Raw genomic sequence first — 17,727 nt, 5'->3', positions numbered from 1 at the left:
ACTCCCATCCCTTTTTCCTTAAGAAGTTTCCATTCAGAGGTCTCCCAGACAAAAGAAGAAGAACTGGGTTTGGGTCTAGAATATTTTCTGGGCTTAAAATATAATACATAGTTGCCAGTACTCTAATTGAATTAGGTATTGGTTCTTGAAGAGAGGATAAGTTGTATTTTAAAGGTAACATTTCATACATACATATAAATTCAATTCAATGTATTTCAATATATCTAATTGAAATACAGCTTTATTTTCACAGAACCTGAAGAAGTATACAGATTACTAACCTTTGTGACATAATTAAATTGCATCTCTATTCTTTTAATTTATTTTTTTTTCTTTTTTTGGCGATGCTATGGGGCTTGCAAGATCTTAGTTCCCCCACCAGGGATTGAACCCATGCCCTTGACAGTGAAAGCACAGAGTCCTAACCACTGGACCACCAGGGAATTCCCGACATCTCTTTTTTTTTTTTTGGCTGCATTGGGTCTTTGTTGCTGTGCACGGGCTTTCTCTAGTTGCGGTGAGCAGGGGCTACCCTTCGTTGCGGTGAGCAGGGGCTACCCTTCGTTGCGGTGCACGGGCTTCTCATTGCGGTGGCTTCTCTTGTTGCGGAGCATGGGCTTTAGGCGCACGGGCTTCAGTAGTTGCGGCACGTGGGCTCATTAGTTGTGGCGCACGGGATTAGTTGCTCCGCGGCATGTGGGATCTTCCCGGACCAGGGCTCGAACCCATGCCCCCTGTATTGGCAGGCAGATTCTTAACCACTGCACCACCAGGGAAGCCCCTGTATTAGTTTTAGATGTACAATATACTGATTTGATATAGTATGTATATATTGCAAAATGATCACCACAGTAAATCTATATTTGGTGACAATTTTTTTTTCTTGTGGTGAGGATGTTTAAGATCTACTCTCTTAGCAACTTTCAAATATCCAACATGGTATTACTGATTATAAGGTACCCGCTTAACAGAACTTGGCATTTATTCCCTTACTGAGAAGTAAATTTCAATCTGGGTAAAGCAGAAGAGGGGCAGATCTGGCCCTGGGGTACAGTGAATTGAGTATGGTGACCACCATGTCAGTTTTAGCACTGCAAGTCCCCAGCCCAAGAAACAGTCTGATGAACACTTGGATACTTCGTCACCCTCTAAAGGAGCCAAGAAATCAGGCAGTGCCTCTGGGAAGCAGTCAGGACAAGATGACAAGACTCTATCGACCAGGACCTCCTAGAAACTGCTACCTCCCTTAATAAAAATATGCCAGAGGGACTTCCCTGGCGGTCCAGTGGTTAAGACTCCGCGCTTCCACTGCAGGGGGCATGGTTCGATCCCTGGTCGGGGAAGTTCCGCATGCCGCGTCGTGCAGCCAAGAAAATAAAAAACAAAAGAAAATGCCAGATACTCCAAGGCTAGTAATGAGGAGAAAATTTCCTGTGAAGAAGAGACATTTGTCCCCAAAGATTCGCATTCCCTTGAAAGATTTTCGTAATTACCTCTGCTGCCACCAGGGCCTGGGGAAGGCACGAGAGAGGAGAGGCCATCTGCCACGGCCCTCAGCATCTCCACCCATTCTTTGTGGGTATGTCGAAAATGCAAGGCCCTCGCCACTCTTCACCCAGGCCAGTTCTCAGGGCTGTGTTTGCAGCTGGCAACCTTGAGGGGTGAGGTAACCTTTCTGCCTGGCCGGAGAACAGGCTTGGTTCTGCGTACTCCAGGGAAGCCCCCCAGGCTCAACGCTCCTCCCCTGTAATGTGTGTGCAGGCGTCCACAATGGACTCTGCATCACTCCTAGGACTTGGGGGCACGGGGGCTGGAACACATATCAGCCTGACACTCGGCCTGCTGCTTTTGCATGAGGAACGACGTACGTTGTCTCTGATTCTGCAGCCTCGCCTCCCCAGGATCCATGAAACAGTAGCAGGCTAACTTGTTAGCTTAGAGGAAGGATGAAATCCTAGACCTCACACAGTTCTTGAGGCACCACCCGATTTTAACATTCTGACCCAACTACTAGCTTCCCTCTCACTCTACAGGGCAACAGATGGGCCAAGGCCTGAATTCTTAAACAGATCTTTCCTTAAGCCTAAAGGCCAATAAAAGAAAACAAGTACATGGGATAACGTGAAACGAACTGTGTCAGATATGGTTGATGGGCACTCGCCATGCAGCCCCGACATTTCTGTTTTTTCTTGAATGTCAGAGTCTGGAAAACAAAACAAACAACAACAAAAAAAACAACCTAACATTTCACAGACTCCTTGGCAGATCAGGTTCTGGATAAGAATAGATACACGCTTGTGAGTTTTGGAAGGTGGAAAAAAAGCACAGGTTACACCCATTATGACTCTTATGCCAGCAAGCAGGTCATGGAGATGTGGTATATTTCTGCTTCAGCCTTCATTGGTCTGAACTCCAGCTTCTGGAGGTTGAGAGGCAGTTACAGCATTGGATCTCTGGATCCAGCCACACAGGGAGTCCTGAAATCAGTAGACCAGTGAAGACCTTTGATTCCCACCCTCCAGATTGTGGCAGATGGACCAGCTTCCCTGGCAGGACAGATCTGCAGTTCTAAGAGTCATTCCTGATCACCCAACCTAAAGACCAGCCCTTCCAGAGAGTTTGTAAGCTCAAAACTTCCTATAGAGAATCCCTTTCTGCCTAATAGCCCAGAGTGATTTCTCTGGGCAAAAAGCAATACCTGAGATAGTCAGCTTGTAAATTAGGGCTACTCCTCCACAGTTTGGGGTCCCTCTGTAGCAGAAGTCCCTTTTGGGATCTACCTCAAGGATGATCTTGAACTCTCTGGAGACATCTCAAAGTCTGGATCCAGTGAGTAAAGCCAAGAGAAAGCTGGAATTTCTCTCACCTTCCTACCTTCTAGATTTCTGTTTCCTAGCCAGGAACATGCTTCTTCCCTAGATGACTGGAAAGATTCACATTTTCAGAGGTGACCTGAAGGAGGTGATTTTATTCCAGGGTGGAGAAGAATAATTAACACGAGATAATATAAAACAACACAGTCACTGCAGTGACCCACTGTTGAGGCTCCCTACAAAGCAAATGGGAAGGCAGCAGGCTTCATTTCGTTACATTTATCTCAAAGACCTGATGCTCAGACAGTTATAAATAATCTGTGATATAGTCCTGCTGGTGGAAAGGCAGACTGACTGGCGGACAGCAGAATCATTCTCACTTCCCCACCCCTGTTTCCAAGGTCTGTGCCCTCTGTGGGATGGATAAAGCAGAGGGGGTCAGAACAAGGGCTCCACGACAAACTAACACTATTTCCTCTTTGTGGTGAGTGCATGGTGTCACTCATACGTATTTCATCGCAAGAAGCTGCCCCAATTCTAAGATACACCATTATTTTACATATCACCAGGAAGGGAAAAATGCTGCCTGTTAGACTATGACACATCTTAGTGTGTAATTTAATCTTAATGACTAACAAGAGACAAGAGAACTCTATTGCCAAACTACCTAAATTTTAACTCTGGCTCTGCTGTTTATGGCGGTATAGGCTCGGACAACTTATTAAACCTCTCTGCCTCCGTTTCCAAGTCGGGATTAATCCCAGTATCTATCTCAGGGTCGTTGTGGGCAGAAAATGAGAGAATTTTGCGAAATGCTTACAGCAGGGCCTGGACCAAGGTTGGGGCTAGTAAATGTTAGCCGTTGTTTTAATTATGCATTGCTGCCTTTTGTATTCATCTTATTCATATTTTCTCCTCCCTGATTGTTGGAGGGCAGGGGATCTGGAATCTTCTGTTTCACGCAGACCACACACTTATCTAGGATTAGCTCGTATCTTGGAAATTATGTTTAGACCGATAAAACATCGTACATCCTTTAGGAGGCTTCTGTTTGTCTTGTTTTGTTTTCCACTTTTCAACCATATGAACTGCTTCCTCATCAGGACCCCACCACCATGCAAAGATTTACGAAAGTTAAACAATAATTATCCTCTCATTTATCATATTAGGACTGACTACGTATCTTACAGACATTATTTCATCTTCCCTCTTGGATATATATTACCAATCCCTTTTATGGAGGAGGGAGCTGAGAATCTGACTTGATCATCAACGTGTCCTACATCATTCAGCTTAGAAAGCGTGGAAAGTGATCCAAACCCAGATCAGCCACATTCCAAAATCTACACTCCTAGCCACCTTGCTGTATTTTCTCCCATTTGGGCTGGGATCCCAATGACTGGGATTCAGGTTTCTACAGGGCTGCCTACCATTTCCGTCACTAGTGGTGGTTTCTTTCCCAGGGGTGACTCCTCCCCAGCCTTCCCTGCATTCCTTTCCTTTACTGGGGAACCTGAGCATCACAAAACAAGCTGCCCATGAAGCCCACCCCTCAGAAAACTGCTGCCCACCTGCCACCCCATTCCATCATAAGGCTGAGGATAACTGGTCAGCCTCGCCTCATTCCCTCAGAGCCAGTCTTGTAGAGAGAGACGAAATCAACCCTGGCGTCCTGAGATCCCAAATCACAAACACCGCCTAGTAGAATTCTTTTCACTAAAAAAACCCAGAAATGGACTTCCCTGGTGGCGCAGTGGTTAAGAATCTCCTGCCAATGCAGGGGACATGGGTTCGAGCCCTGGTCCGGGAGGGTCCCACGTGCCACGGAGCAACTAAACCCATGCGCCACAACTACTGAGCCTGCACTCTAGAGCCCGTGAGCCACAACTACTGAGCCCACGCGCCACAACTACTGAAGCCCGCGCACCTAGAGCCCGAGCTCCGCAACAAGAGAAGCCACCGCAATGAGAAGCCCGAGGACCACAACGAGGAGTAGCCCCCGCTCACCGCAGAAAGGACGCGTGCAGCAAGGACGACCCAACACAGCTAAAAATAAATAATAAATAAATTTTTTTTAATTTATATTTAAAAAAAAACAGAAATGTAGGGTACTGTGTAGAATGATCAGGAGCTCAGAGCTGCCTGTCTTTTCAAACATTCTTTCCTTAACATAAAGACACTGGAAAAGAGCTCTTTACACAGTTCGCTCAAATCCCCTTCTCTCCTCTCTATCCTCTTTTGTTGATGATGTTTTTGATAATTATCTGACTGCAGAAAAACTCCCAAAATCCAGGTTGAAGTGCTATATTATTTTTAACTATTATTGCTATCGGTTTGGGCACGTGTGTGCAGGTTCCTTTATCTCTGGCCTGACTTTTATGCTCTGTTCTCTTTGGATGTCACTGATACCCTGACAATTGTTCTATTTCCTTTGTTGTAACTGTTGAATACCAAGTGACCCAATACAAGTAGAATGTACCGCTTGGACCATCAGGGAAGTGATTTTAAAGGATTTAGTGTTCCATTTGGGTGCTGCATAACCTGTCATCAAGGAATGGGATTTAAATGACAAATGAATTGTCTTATGTCATTCCCTCTGTGAAAATTGGAGCTGTTAGAGTCTCAAGTTAGTTTGCCCCAGCTGAGGAATGACCAGGCAAATAGGCATGTAAACAATGGAAATATAACATTGAAACATCACGATCTTTTGTCCTTCCTTTAGCTGGTTTTGTTTGCGAAATTTCACACCAGACGAAAAGCGTGATTTTTCAAACAGAAAAGAACTGTTGTGACAGTTTGCACACTTCAGTTTCTCCTCTGGAGTTTAAAATGTCCCTTTCTCTTACTCCACACAAGGAGACCACTGGTTTTTCTGCCCTCTGGTACTTCTTCCATTAGAGTTTTTCAAGGAAAATAAGATTGTTTCTCCTCCACTCTCAGGAATGTCGACATGCTTTTAGAACCAAAACTGTTGTACAAGTCACAGTGTACCCTGTGGCTCTTAAACTGTTATTTAAATGCTGTCGTGCATGGAGAACAGACTAGTGGTTGCCAAGGGGGAGGGTGTTGGGGGAGAGCTGGAGTGGGAGGCTGGGGTGAGCAGATGTAAGCTTTTATATATAGAATGGATAAACAACAAGGTCCTAATGTATAGCACAGGGAACTATGTGCAATATCCTGTGATAAACCATAACGGAAAAGAATATTTTTAAACAAGAAGGAATGCCTGTATATGTGTAACTGAATCACTTTGCTGTACAGCAGTAAATAACACGATATTGTAAATCAACTATACTTCCATTTTAAATAAATAATTAATTTTTAAAAATAAATGCTGTCATGGGCTAAATTGTGGCATCTCCAAAATTCATATGTTGAAGCCATAACTTCCGTACCTCATCCTGTGACTGTATTTGGTAACAGGATCTCTAAAGAGGTAATGAAGTTAAAATGAGGTCATTAGGGGCTTCCCTGGTGGTGCAGTGGTTGAGGGTCCGCCTGCCGATGCAGGGGACACGGGTTCGTGCCCCGGTCTGGGAAGATCCCACATGCCGCGGAGCGGCTGGGCCCGTGAGCCCTGGCCACTGAGCCTGCGCGTCCGGAGCCTGTGCTCCACAACGGGAGAGGCCACAACAGTGAGAGGCCCGCGTACCGCAAAAAAAAAAAAAAAAAAAATCACATTACCATTTTCCCCTTTGGTTGAAATGGCCTCTTTTTAAGATTCTAATGACCTAAAATCAAGTTTTAATTTATACATTCCATTGCATGTTCTTAGACAGTGTTTAGAGCTCATGTAATTTTGCTCTGCCAATACAAAATGATGGGCAAGATCCAAACCCTTCCTTAGAGTTCAGACTTAGTTCTTCTTTCAGGCAATGGAATTTTCTTTACAGATGCACAGGTAAGTGATTTTACTTTTTACCCTTGGTGTGCACGCATTCATTCTCACAGGTACCCATCAGATTTATATTGGGGGAAAATTAGAAGGAATGAGAACTATTCAAATCACACTACCTTAAATGATTTAGGAACTATTTTGCAAATGTGAATTTATTTGTAAATGACAGTGCATGTTCTCCACCAGGTGGTGTCACATCACAGCCAGGACCAAGATGGACGAGAACAAGGAGCCACAACTCAAGACTGGCTACTTCGTGGGCTCATCCCAGTCATTTCATTTGTCTCTCAATAACACAAGACTGTTTCATCTTTTTAAACTTTTCCAGTTTCACTTAGCATATCCTGGCAGTGTTACTCTGTACCTACAATGCCCCTACCCATTGTAGATTCTCAGTATATTCAGGGTACAAGAACCCTAAAGAAAAGACAGGCCTCAGTCAGGTGTGCTGTAAATCTAATGTAGTTAAGCCTCAGGGCCTGTCACTTGCACGACTCCGAACAATACCCTGGGAGGGTCCCTCTACATATGTTCACACATTCCTATGTTTTTATAAAGTTTGCAAAGGTAAGATGTTTTCACTGTAATCCATGAAGATTTTGGTCTCTCTCCAGTGCAACTTCCTCTCCTATCTGTTAGCACTGGAATTGCCATGGGCATTTGTGGGATCCATGTAACGTGAGATAAGGTTGGGGAGTCCTTTTGTTCGTATAGCTTTCTGATTCACAGTTAGATTGAGACTGGCTGTCCCAGAGTAGGGATGGCATCCAGGAATACACATAAGCACACAGTAACTACTCACTAAAAATCAGGACGTAAAGTTGTAGTGCTCAAGGTCACACTGTGACATTGTGCCTGCCGGCTTACAGAGAGTGGTAAGAAATAAGGTGTGAAGTATACTGTATTAATCACCAGGGCTCTCCAGAGAAACACAAGTGGGCGGGGTGGGTGGGGAGAGAGAGAGAGAGATGATAGGTAGGTAGGTAGATAGATAGATAGATAGATATAGGTAGATAGGTAAGATATTGATTTATTATAAGGAAGTATGGAGGCTGAGAAGTCTCAAGATCTATAGTCAGCAAACTAGAGACCCGGGAGAGCAGTTGGGATAAGTTCTCGTCTGAAAGCCAGCAAGCTCGAGACCCAAGAAAAGCTGATTTTTCAGTTCAATCCAAAGGCAGGGGCTTCCGTGGTGGCGCAGTGGTTGAGAGTCCGCCTGCCGATGCAGGGGACACGGGTTCGTGCCCCGGTCCGGGAAGATCCTACATGCCGCGGAGCGGCTGGGCCCGTAAGCCATGGCCGCTGAGCCTGCGCGTCCGGAGCCTGTGCTCCGCAACGGGAGAGGCCACAAAAGTGAGAGGCCCGCGTACCGCAAAACAAAAAACAAAAACAAAGGCAGGAAAAGACCCATGTCCCAGCTCAAATAGTCAGGCAGAAAGAGTCCCCTCTTACCCAGTCTTTTTGTTCTGTTCAGATCTTCAATTGATTGGATAAGGTCAACCACATTAGAGAGAACTGTCTGCTTTACTCAGCCTACTAAATAATTCAAAAGTTAATCTTACTCAGAAACAGCCTCACAGACACACCCAGAATAATGTTTAGCCAAATGTCTGAGCACCCCGTGACACAGTCAAGTTGACACCTAAAATTAAACATCACATGTACCAAACCGGAAACTCCTGCCAAATCTTACAGCTCACATGTGATGGATTCTTACTGGAGATTTTCCCAAATTTGACAACAATCCTAAAACTTGCATAATATTACCAATAATGAATTGTGAAGCTGAAACAAACTTCTCCAAACTATCCATAATAAAATAAATTGATCAGTCACGAAAGAAAAACCTAAGCTTTCTTTTTATTCTCTCTCTAGAAAATATTATAAAATTACGGTCAAATGAAGAAACAATCAAAGAGAACTTAGAAGAGGGAGTTCCCTAGTGGTCTAGTGGTTAGGATTCAGTGCTTTCACTGCCCTGGCCCAGATCTGACCCCTGGTCAGGACTTAGACCCCTGCAAGCTGCCTGGCATGGCCAAAATTTTAAAAAAAAACAACACTTCAGAAGAAAAAAGTATCAAAGATGTATGCCTGGCAGTTAATTAATAAAAACTATTATGTTACTAACACAACATTGTAAATTAACTATATTTCAATTTATAGTTGAAACAAACAAAAATATTATGTTATTTTTCTGGATTATTTTTATGTCTGTGGTGTTTGTTAGCTCTTTAAAATTTATAATTTGTTGGGATTTCTTTTTCAGTCTAAGTAAATGTCTTCTTTCACACCTAATTTTGTGTTTGTAATTTTGTATTCTTTTTATTAAAGGTGGTCTTTGACGTTGCTTAAGACCCAGGAAACATGTCCCTTGGCTGGTCTACAACATTTCATAGAATAAAAATTTTCAAGCTATTAAGGCCCTTAGAGATCTTTCTGGTCAAGTTACCACAACTCCAGGTGCACATTTTTTTTTTTTTTTTTTTTTGGCCACACCATGTGGCTTGCAGGATCTATTTCCCTGACCAGGGATTGAACCCAGGCCATGGCATTGAAAGCACCGAGTCCTAACCACTGGACCACCAGGGAATTTCTCATGCCATTTTAAAATAAAGTGTGACACATAAATCTTAGATGACCTGAGCGGAGAAGCTGGGTGTGGAGGGAGGAGAGAGACCTGAGGTAAATTTTCAGATTAACATCAAAAACTTCCCAAGTCAGGATGGACCATAAAAGTACAGCAGTGGGGCTTCCCTGGTGGTGCAGTGGTTGGGAGTCCGCCTGCCGATGCAGGGGACAGGGGTTCGTGCCCCAGTCCGGGAAGATCCCACATGCTGCGGAGCGGCTGGGCCCATGAGCCATGGCCGCTGAGCCTGCGCGTCCGGAGCCTGTGCTCCGCAACGGGAGAGGCCACAACAGTAAGAGGCCCGTGTACCGCAAAAAAAAAAAAAAAAAAAGTACAGCAGTGATGGGAAACAGTGGTTGCTAGAACTAGGGTGGCTACCCCTAGCCAGTAGCCGAAGGAAGCTGGTTGATACGGAAGTAATAGGAACTCAGTAAAGCCAAAGTGAAATCAGTATATAGGCCTGATGTTGGCTGAAGCTAAGTTAGCAAATTAAGTTCTGGGAGAAGCAAGATGGGAAAAAGAGGTCTGCAGGGACCAGGTAGACAGAAGAAGGCCTGGACATTACACATCTAAGATGTAGGGACCAAGGCCACCCTCTTGGTACTGGCATACAGAGGCTACCTGCCAACATGGTGAGGCAATCTTGGCCCTCAAAAGAGGAAGGCCCTGAGAAATGAGATTCAATGACAGGAAAAACTAAGTTGAGAGGAGAATAGAGCCATGGAATAGAGCCAGGAAAGATCAGAATGGGGTACCACACTCTATGGCCAGGTCAACCAGGAGGCAGCATGGAGGTCCCGGATGAGATGAAGGTGAGCCCTGCCTGAATCAGGGAGGTACACAGAGTGGGAGACACAGGCAAGCAGCTTCGATTGTCATAGATAGTTTCCGAATCTATGGCAACGGATCCCATTGTCCAAACTCCTGCAGAAAAGCAAGGAGATTAAGGCACCCCGGGGATTTTCAACCATTAGAAGGTGTTGATCAAGGGGACATGGATAAAGGAGATGCTATAGCAGCCAGAAGGAGAAAATGGAAATTAGTTGATTACCAAGTCCTAAAAGACCACAAAGGAGAGGGGGAAGCTTCACCATATTTGTAAACGTGAGGGGACAAGGGAATCAATGAAAACGCAGGACAATATCCTTTGAAGATGGCACTTAGGAGTGAGGGCGGGGAGACAAAAGAGATTAAACTCAACTTCATTCATCGTGCCCAGTCTGGTGAGCAGGGCTCATAGGAGATTTGATGAAGGAAAAGGCTGAAACTAGTGGCTAAAATGGACCCTGGGGGATTATCAGTTAACATTCACTAGCATGGAAAAGCAAGAGCTGGTTCTACAGCACAGTAAGTGATGGAGTCATGAAGAGTCTCAAAATCATTTTCCGGTGGCAGGTGGACTGTCCAGGCAGTTGTGAGTATCAGTTTTTTTAATTGGGTGAGGAGAAAATGTCACAAGCTCACAGTAATGATAGAGCAACAAAGGAAAACGATCTCTCTCGGCTGTTTTCAAAGGGCTAACAGTGCCCTTTGGCTTTGTCTGGTTCCAGGAATTATACACTCATGATAACTGCAAAGCAGCCCCACACAAAGGAGCCCTATTTTCCATTCTTCATCTACTCTTACTCCAATCTGCAGAGGCAAAAATAGAATGCTGTTATAATGCTGGTCATAACAGGGGAGAGAATGCCTCAGGCAAGAACATAAATGGAAAAAAATATATTACATTTGGATTATAAAAATCACACTCAGTGGTTTTTACAGCATAGACAGAAAGAAAATCATAGTTTAACACACTGGCAAGTGGGACTATTTTTAAAACAAAGCTTTTTAATGATACAAATGAATGAATGTTCATTAAGATAGAAATATCCCACATGATTCACTCTTCATTTTAATTAAGAAGACTGTGAGCAGTTTTCACTTATTTTTCAGAATAATGATTTTGGTTAGTGGACTACCATAGTAATCTCCCAATTAACACTTTACACAGTGAAAAGCAAAATGATGGAAAGATTTTACAAATTCTTAGGTCCATGTGTAAAATGGTTCATAGATATTTAGACGTATGAATAAATGGTAAGAATCGCAAAGCCAACACATACTGTTCTGCTGTCTATTATCTTTACTGCCTGCAACTACAGAAATATGTCAAGAAGATTTTGAGTGGTTTAAAGTTTTCATATATGGCCAACTAATATTTGGCAAGAGAACCAAGAATACTCAATGGGGAAAAGATAGTCTCTTCAAGAAACGGTGGTGGGAAAGCTTGATATTCACATGCAAAAGAATGAAACTGGACCGCTATCTCACACCACTCACAAAAATTAATTCAAAATGGATTAAGGACTTAAATGTAAGACCTGAAGCTTTAAAACTCCTAGAAGAAAACATAAGAAAAAAAGTCCCTTGACATTGGTCTTGGAAATGATTTTTTGGCTGTGACACCAAACACACAAGCAACAAAATTTTGGGTCTACATCAAACTAAAAATGTTCTGCATAGCAAAAGAAACAATCAACAAAATGAAAAGGCAACTTACAGAATGGGAGAAAGTATTTGTAAACCATATATCTGATAAGGGGTTAATATCCATAATACATAAGAAATTTATATAACTCAATAGCAAACAATAAATAAATAAATTTGATTTTTAAATGGGCAAAAGACTTAGGTAAACGTGTCTCCAAAGGAAGATATACAATTTGCCAACAGGTATATAAAAAGATACTCAACATCATTCATCATCAGGGTGATACAAATCAAAACCACAATAAAATACCACCTCACGCTTGTTAGAATGGCTATAATAAAAAAGACAAAAGATGCGGTGATTGATGTTAACTATAGTTATTGTGGTGAATATTTCACAATATATACACATATTGAATTATGTAGTATACCTGAAACCAATATAATGTTATATAGAAATTATATCTCAATTTTTTAAATGAAGGGGAAAAAAAGACAAGAGATAACAAGTGCTGGTAAAATGTGGAGAAAAGGAAACCCTTGTGCACTGTTGGTGGGAATGTAAGTTGGTACAGCCACTATGGAAAACAGTATGGATGTTCCTCAAAAACTTAAAAATAAAACTACCATATGATCCAGCAATCACACTTCTGGGTGTATATCCAAAGGAAATTGAATCACAATCTCCAATAGATATCTGCACTCCCTTGTTCATTGCTGCGTTATTTACAATACCCAAGATGTGGAAACAACCTAAGTGTCTATCAACAAATGAATGGATAATCAGAAAATGTTGCCTATACAATGGAATATCATTCAGCCATAAAAAAGAAGGAAATCCTGACATTTGTGACAACACGGATGGACCTTAAGAGCATTATGCTATATGAAATAAGTCAGCTAGAGAAAGATGAATGCTGTATGTTATTGCTTATATGCAGAATCTAAAAAAAAACAACAACCAAGAGTAGATTGGTTGGTTGGCAGGGGCATGGATGTGAGGGAGGGTGGCCAAAGAATACAAACTTCCAGTTATAGAATGAGCACTTTCTGGGGTCCTAATATGCAACATGATGGCCATAGTTAGCAATATTTTATTGGATACTTGAGAGTTGCTAAGGGAGTACATCTTAAAAGTTCTCATCACAGGGCTTCCCTGGTGATGCAAGGGTTGAGAGTCCGCCTGCCGATGCAGGGGACACGGGTTCGTGCCCCGGTCCGGGAGGATCCCACATGCCACGGAGCGGCTGGGCCCGTGAGCCATGGCCGCTGAGCCTGCGCGTCCGGAGCCTGTGCTCCGCAACGGGAGAGGCCACAACAGTGAGAGGCCCGTGTACCGCAAAAAAAAAAAAAAGTTCTCACAGAAAAAAAATGGTAACTATGTGAGGTGAGGGATGTGTTAACTAATCTTACTGTGGTAATCATTTCTCACTATACATATATATCAAATCATCACACTGTACACCTTAAACTTACCTAATGTTATATGTCAGTTATATCTCAAAAAAGCTGGAAACAATTTTTAAATAAAGTTTCACAAAGACTTTGGACAAGTCTTTAGGGTTTTAAAAAAATTAACAAATTCTGATAACTATTGTCAGAGGAATAACTGGCCAGAGTCCAACAAGCTAATATATGCAGAAACATTTGCAAACATACAAGACCCCACTGTTTTGATTTGTTTGTTTGGGTTTTTTTTTTTTTTGGTGTGTGTCAATATATATTTTATTCATTTAAAAAATTCTTTTCCAGTGTAATGGAACTATGATAACAAATAAAAAGTGTATAGATTTAAGGCATACAACATGATGATTTGACATAAGGCCCCACTGTTGCTAGTATCATGGCTTTGAAAATTCCTCTGGGGACTTCCTTGGTGGTCCAGTGGTTAAGACTCCACACTCCCAATACAGGGGACCCAGGTTCGATCCCTGGTTGGGGAACTAGATACCACATGACGCAACTGAAGATCCCGCACACCACAACAAAGTTCCCACTAAGGATTGGTTCCATGTTGCCTAGGGTCTTAGTTGCAGTCTTGCTGCAACTAAGACCCAACGCAACCAAAGAAATAAATAATTTTTTTAATAAAATAAAATAAATAAAAATTCTTCTGAAATACTGGAATTAAAGATGAAATAGAGACCCCAGGAAAATAGGTGTATCCTGTATTGTCATGTTTCAATAACTAGCCTCTTCCCAAAAATATATTCTCCCATTTAACAAGGAAGAAAAATAGAACAAGAGAAATGCACTCAAACTAAGATGTAAATAGACTCATTATGTAACTATCTATCTAAAAATAAGAAATAAAAATAAGCTCGTTGTATCTTCTACAGATTATTTAGATGCCCAAGATGTTTGTTACATTAAAAAGATCTTTAAGCTTTTAAAAAAAATGATTAAATTGTGTATTTATTTGGAATTCTGAATCTGGTCACCTCGCACTTGCCAAAGAAAAATATATAAAAAAAGATTGAGGACTTCCCTGGTGGCACAGTGGTTAAGAATCCGCCTGCCAATGCAGGGACACGGGTTCAAGCCCTGGTCCGGGAAGATCCCACATGCCGCGGAGCAGCTAAGCCCCTGTGCCACAAGTACTGAGCCTGCGCTCTAGAGCCCGTGAGCCACAATTACTGAACCCGCATGCCACAACTACTGAAGTCCGCGTTCCTAGAGCCCATGCGCCTCAACAAGAGAAGCCACCACAATGAGAAGCCCAGCACCACAACGAAGAGTAACCCCAGCTCGCCACAACTAGAGAAAGCCGACGTGCAGGAACAAAGACCCAGCGCAGCCAAAAATAAATAAACAAATTTATAGGAAAGAAAAAAAAGAAAGAAAGATTGGGTGTGGGGAGAGCCCTAACCTTCTCCACTCCCAAGAGAAATATTCTATAAGACATATTTAGACATGGAGTAAAATTATCTCCACACTGTTAACGGGAGACACGATGTTGAGTATAAAAGGCCATGACTAAGAGAGGAGAGGAAGAAGAGGAAGAGGAGAGAGAGAGAAGAGAGGAGAGAAATAGCTGCGTGCAGGTTGGATGCACCATCATATTGAAGTGAGGCCAGGAGGCAGCAGACAGAGTTTTCTGAGCGCTGGCATCGTGGGTGGCGGTTGAGGACAGACATAAAAGCTGCAGAATTAACTAGTCTCAAGACGACACATGGAACCCTGGCATACAGTTGTTGGCCTGAGAACTGACTCAGCCTTCCAGGTGCTGGGGAGGATTTGATTCCTGCCTGCAAACAACTTCCAGTGACCTTGGGAGGTCCAGAAGTGAATCAGGGCTTCAGGTGCTGGCGCAGGCTGATGCCTTTTTAAGAAATGACCAAATCGGTCAGAATTTGACCCATCCAAGCAGTTTATCCCCCAATTTTAAGTGACAAAAGACGTGACCAGTAATTAGAATTGATTCTATCTAAACATGAATATGAACATATCTAGGAGGGAATTTGCAAAATAAAAAGTTATGTTAAAGCCATACAGGACATTTTTCTTCGAAAAGGTTGCTACATTATTTTTGCCATTTCAAAAGCAATTACACACACACAAAAGAAAGAAAAGCAATTACGGGACTTCCCTGGTGGTCCACTGGGTAAGATTCTGCACTCCCAAACCAGGGGGCCCCAGGTTCGATCCCTGGTCAGGAAACTAGATCCTGCATATCGCAACTAAGAGTTCACATGCCACAACTAAGAAGTCCGCATGCCGCAACGAAGATCCTGCATGCCACAACGAAGATCCTGCATGCCACAACTAAGTCCCGGCCTAGGCAAAATTTAAAAATAAGTAAATAATAAATAAATATTTTTTTAAAAAGCAATTACAAGGAGAAGTCCAAAAAAATGATGATCCGTGAGAAAATATTTACAACTTAAATCACAAAGACTTAATATGTGAAAAGTTCTTAAATTTTGAGAAAAAAAGACAAAAATCTCTAAAGAAAAATAAAGCTTAGAAAACAGTTTTCAGAAAAAAGAAAGTTCATTTGCTTGTTAACAGGTGAGAAAAGATGCTTAACCTTCACTCAAAGATAGAAAATGTAAATTTAAACTGCACTGAAGGGCTTCCCTGGTGTGCAGTGGTTAAGAACCCGCCTGCCAATGCAGGGGACACGGGTTCAAGCCCTGGTCCGGGAAGATCCCACATGCCGCGGAGCAACTAAGCCCGTGCGCCACAACTACTGAGCCTGCGCTCTAGAGCCCAGGCGCCGCAACTACCAAAGCCTGCGTGCCTAGAGCCCGTGCACCGCACCGAAGAGTAGCCCCTGCTCGTCACAACTAGAGAAAGCCCGCACGCAGCAATGAACACCCAATGCAACCAAAAAAAAAAAAAAAACCCTGCACTGAGTTATAATTTCTCACATATCAGATGGGCAAAAATCCAAAAGCTTGACAATACACGCTCCTGGTGACACTGTGAGGAAACCAGCAGGCTCATACATTGCTGGTGAGAGGTAATTACAGATGCACTTCACGTTAGACCCAGCAGTCTCACTACTAGGAACCTACCCTATAGATGGATTAATACCGAACAACAGATTCACAGGGTAAATCATTACAGAATTGTTTGTAATAGCAAAAGATTGGAAACTCCCAAATGTTCACAGTAAGGAACTGATTGAATAAGCTACCCACACAATAAAGTATATACAGTCACAGTGGTTTCCAGTATACATTAAGGGAAAGAAATGCACTACCGTATATATCAAATGCTACCTTTTATGTAAAAAAAGATCAAATAAGAAATATATATCTATATATACGTATGCTCATACATATGTATGTATATTTTTTATTTCTGGGACGATAAACCAGAAATGAATACTAATAAGAGTCAGCAAGTTAGCACAGGGAGGTAGAGAGTGAAGAACAGGGAGAAAGATGGAAGCCAGACTTTTCTGAACCTTTTTATATAGTGTTGATTTTTGACCCATGTAAATATTTTGAATGTTCAAAGAATATATTAGATTAAATCAAAAAGAGAAAGCAACCCTAACGTTGAGAAGAAACAGAAACAAACATTTCTGTATCAACTGACACAAAGCAAAAATTCATTCCAAGTGATTTTAGAGCATACATTTGGACTATACATTTCTTAGTGGGTTATAGTCCAAAGACTAAAAGAATTACCAAAAAAGTCCTCAAAATTCACTTAGTGTTTTTATTGTTGTAATGATGCAATAAGACAGATATTGTAATTCTGAAGCCCGTTTATAAGTCTACTAGGATCAAGCAAATAATACATTAATTTTTTAAATTTTCTAGTAAAAGAGAAAAGAAATTTAAATATAAAACCAATAAGTTAAGAAAACCTCATAATGTTACAATTTTTTACAATAGCTTTATTGAACTATAATTCACATACCATAAAATTAACCTTTATTTAAAGTGTAAAATTCAGGACAGTTGACCCTTGAACAGCTCAGAGGTAAGGGGCACTAACCCTCCACAGTCAAAAATCCAAGTATATAGAAGAAAAAAAAAAATCCAAGTATAATTTATGGTCGGCCCTCCATACACAGTTCCTCCCTATTCGTGGTTCTGTACCTGCAGATTCAACCAACCTTGGATCATGTAGTATTGCTGTATTTATTATCGAAAAAAATCCGTGTATAAGTGGACCTGCACAGTTTAAACTCATGTTGTTCAAAGATCAACTGCAGTTTTTAAGCATATGCACAGAACTGTGCAACCATCACCACTATCTAATTTCAGAACATTTTCGTCAACCCCAAACGAAACCCCACATCCATTAGCAGTCACTCCCTTTCCCCCATCCCTACCACTCGGCAACCACCAATCTATTTTCTTCTTTATAGATTTGTCTATTCTGGACATTTCATATAAGTGGAATGACACGGGACTTCCCTGGTCGTCCAGTGGTTAAGAATCTGCTTTCCAATGCAG

This window comes from Delphinapterus leucas, chromosome 17 (genome assembly GCF_059928025.1).
Source record: "Delphinapterus leucas isolate spDelLeu-1000000601 "Yukka" chromosome 17, BTC_Dleu_Yukka2, whole genome shotgun sequence".
In the NCBI taxonomy this organism is placed as follows: Eukaryota; Metazoa; Chordata; class Mammalia; order Artiodactyla; family Monodontidae; genus Delphinapterus; species Delphinapterus leucas.
The sequence above is the reverse complement of the archived record's forward strand: the minus strand, read 5'-3'. Positions refer to the sequence as shown.